The following is a 3,887-nucleotide window of genomic DNA, read 5'->3' on the forward strand; positions in this document are numbered from 1 at the left end:
TTGTCATTACACCGCATGTAATAATAATAATAATAATACCCACAGTCGCAGTGCCCTTTATACACATAACCACCATATCAGTGCAGCTTACACACATAATGCCAACAGTAGCAGTGCCCCTTCTACACATGCCCACGGTGGCAATCCTTTACATGGCAAATATCAACCTGGTTTTGCCATGTAAAGGATTGCCACTTTAAAAACAAACAATCAAACAAAAAAAAAAAAAAAACAACAGGAAAAAACACAAAATCTCTCACTTTCTGATTCTCACACCCTATTACATTCCTCTCTATATATTTAAATGTTTCTATTACTGTATGTTCCCTCTTCCCTTCTCCAAACTATACACATCAACATTTTTTAGTATTTCCAGGTAAGTTTTGTGATGTAGGCCATGCACAATTTTAGTTGCCCTAATGTATTTACAGCCTTCTGGAGATATGGCTTCTGGAACTGAACACAGGATTCTAAATGTGGCTGTACCAAGGACCTATACAGTGGCATTACAGGTTGAGTATCCCTTATCCAAAATGCTTGGGACCAGAGGAATTTTGGATATCGGATTTTTCTGTATTTTGGAATAATTGCATACCATAACGAGATATTATGGTGATGGGACCTAAATCTAAGCACAGAAGGCATTTATGTTTCATATACACCTTATACACACAGCCTGAAGGTCATTTTAGCCAATATTTTTTATAACTTTGTGCATTAAACAAAGTGTGTGTACATTCACAGAATTCATTTATGTTTCATATACACCTTATACACACAGTCTGAAGTTCATTTAATACAATATTTTTAATAACTTTGAGTATTAAACAAAGTTTGTGTACACTGAGCCATCAAAACACAAAGGTTTCACTATCTCAGTCTCACTCAAAAAAGTCCGTATTTCGGAATATTCCGTATTTCGGAATATTTGGATATGGGATACTCAACCTGTATTACTTTTTTCTGCTACTGGTTCTTTAACCTATGCAAACAAGCATCTGACTTGCCTTTCCTATTGCTTTGTTACATTGCTTACCTGAAATAGTAATACTTAGATAGCTTTCCTCTTGCCATTATAATGCCCTTAATATTATAGTTAGCCTTTGCATTTTTGAGACGTGTATGATTTTGCATTTTTTGGCATTAAATGTTGCCATGTTCTTGACCATTCCTCTAGTCCAGGGGCGGAACTGCCAGAGACAACGGAGTCAGTTGCCGCCGGGCTCCAGCCCTAAAGGGGCTTCCTCCATTGCCCCCCGGCTGTTACGTGCCCTTCCTACTAAACAGACAAAGGCGCTACCAGCAGGGTCTCGCAGTTTGTACATTCCATGCCGTAACACCCTTCTTTCCACCTTCACAATGAAGCTATTGGTACTTTGCAAAAAAAAAAATTATTAGCATTGCAACTCAGCATATCAATGCAGTGTGCAGCCACACACTCCATATATCTGCTCAGCCACAAAGCTGATTATTTCTTCACAAAGTACAAGGTGAGCTCCAAATATAATTCTCTAGCTTAGATTATACCTTTCTATGCAAGGGTAAATAGCTCAATTGTTTGACTGCAATGCCACAGGAAATGGTTTGGATCCAAGACAGTGTGACTGAATAATAAAGAAACCTTAAGATGAGTTCATGAATGTTGTATAAGTATTAGTGAGAGAAGGGGTCAGGAGCATGCTAGGCTGCAAAAAATAAGGTAGGCTGCAAGTGAAAGTAATGATCTCCTATATATTTTCCCAGATCTGTCACTCTGTGTGGCTAACTCTGGGGGAAGTCACAGCAATGGGCGGAGACGGCAACTGCAGGACGATACACCAGTGCCAGCAGCAGACCGTAACAAAGTGACAGATCAGGGAGAATATATAGGAGGTAGGGAGGTGGCCATGGTACATGGCTGGCCAAGGGACACTAGCTCATGTACCCCTTTGCCACTGAGGCTGGCCACCAAGGATGGACCTGTCACCAGTGCACATGCAATAACCTCTTCTGCTGCCCTCTTTGCAACTCAGATTGCCCAGTGCTCCCCTTCGCTAACAGTCCACAAAGTTTCCCCATCTCACGATCTGCCTCCTCACCCCCACTTTCATCTCTACAGCACACGCGCATATCATACAAGATCCCATCATGCGTACGTAGGTCTGAAATGCAAGAGGGAGGTTGGGGGGAGATTGGCATGCGCCAGCAACACCACACAGCTCACTGTGACCACAGTGGAGAGGCGCTGCAACAGGACAATACACCAACCTCGGAGCAAGGAACTGCGTCGGTCAGGAGGAGAACTATTTCAATAGCATAAAAAGGTTAATGCGTCCCACCCTATGGACACCAGACTCATCAAGTCACTGTTGCCAGAGTCTCATACAATGACTCTGAACCTCTAAGCACACTATTTGACTGTCCACACCCTGCTGTGCCTATTAACCATCTCCTCCACCACCCTCAACACTGACCCACACATCATTCACCCACAAAGATACAATAAAGGTAGTTTGGATAAATTAGCTAAATGAAATGGATTTAACCAATTTATCTAAATGACCATTTTTGGATGTTTTCCAGTGTTTGTGAACAAATGGTCAATTGTAATTTGCTGCCACATATTAGCATAATTTTGTTTCAACTAGAAAAAAAAATTGGACAGATAATCTAAGTGTGGATCCAGTTTAAAGGTCCGTATTCACGGCCCGATTTTGGGGAGAGATGTGTGCTGAGCGAACTGCTCAGCACACATCTCTCCCCCCGCTCAGCACAGCGTGATGTGTGCTGAACGTACGGGGGGTGGGGGTGGCGCTCATTTCACCCCCTGTGTAGGGCATTCTGTGTGTATCCAGCTTAACAGGTGTGAGCATCATACAACTACTGACTTGCGAGTAACTATACAGCAGCTCCATACCTTGTGACTTGAAGAAACACCAGTTAACCCCGGGAATGCTGCAGTCAAAGCAACAATTCCTCTTCTTCAATTACCATTTTAATAATAGGGTAAAGAAAATGAAGTGGATTTTTGAAAGAAAATAATACTGTCAATATACTATTAAAACAAATTAAAATGGTAAAAGTTATTGTACTTTAAGTAAAAATAAAAGAGACAAAATATCAATCCCAGTTTTGGATTACTTTAATTAACAAAAAAAATGCATATAGCAGAGGATAGTTTCAATCTGCCTACCTCTGGGTTATGGGCCCAGCATGCTTCCATTGCAGTACTCTGCTGCACATGTAAGTGCAAGAGATCCTGAAGCACTCACTCATCATGGGAAAGTACCAATGTGTTTCTTCGTTGGTTGATGGAAGAAACATCTTACAAAAACTCTCCAGATTATTGACTTTTTAAAGTTTTTCTAGGAAACGTTTTAGATGAATGCTTATTAGCCTTTGTCAGTATGGACTTTTGCAAAGTGTCTCTGTGGCGCAATCGGTTAGTGTGTTTGGCTATTAACCAAAAGGTTGGTGGTTCAATCCCACCCAGGGACGTAATTAACCTTGTGATCAGATTTTGGTGATATTTAAGTAGACAAGTCAAAATTTCAAACCTCCTCTTATGGTGTAGGGTACATGGCCTTCTCTGATGTAATCAGAGTTAGATTTGATTCAGTGATTTTATAAAAAACAGCTAGGAAGCACAATTTAGCAGTGGGTTGCAGAGAAAAAAAATATGCTGGCAGAAAAATCCAATCGAGTGATTAAACAGCTCTTCATTTTCTGGCTTTATTTTTATGCTAACAAATTTGTTCTCTGAAAAGTGTCCACAAAGCCAAGTCTCTGATTAACACCTTTGTAAGGATGGTTTTTCACCTATTACTAAATTAAACTTGCTTCATTGGAAAGGCAGCAAGATGCAGCCTCATTTCAATGTCTACTGAAATAATACAAGTTGACACCAG

At 40.6% G+C, this 3,887-nt stretch overlaps 1 non-coding gene across 1 annotated transcript; it reads left to right on the forward strand.

The window, feature by feature from the left end:
- Positions 1–3,403: 3,403 nt before the first annotated feature.
- Positions 3,404–3,477, forward strand: TRNAN-AUU (transfer RNA asparagine (anticodon AUU)). The gene has a single exon. It is a non-coding gene; the product is annotated as a tRNA-Asn (tRNA).
- Positions 3,478–3,887: the final 410 nt, after the last annotated feature.

This window comes from Pseudophryne corroboree, unplaced genomic scaffold (assembly GCF_028390025.1).
Source record: "Pseudophryne corroboree isolate aPseCor3 unplaced genomic scaffold, aPseCor3.hap2 scaffold_503, whole genome shotgun sequence".
Classification (NCBI taxonomy): domain Eukaryota; kingdom Metazoa; phylum Chordata; class Amphibia; order Anura; family Myobatrachidae; genus Pseudophryne; species Pseudophryne corroboree.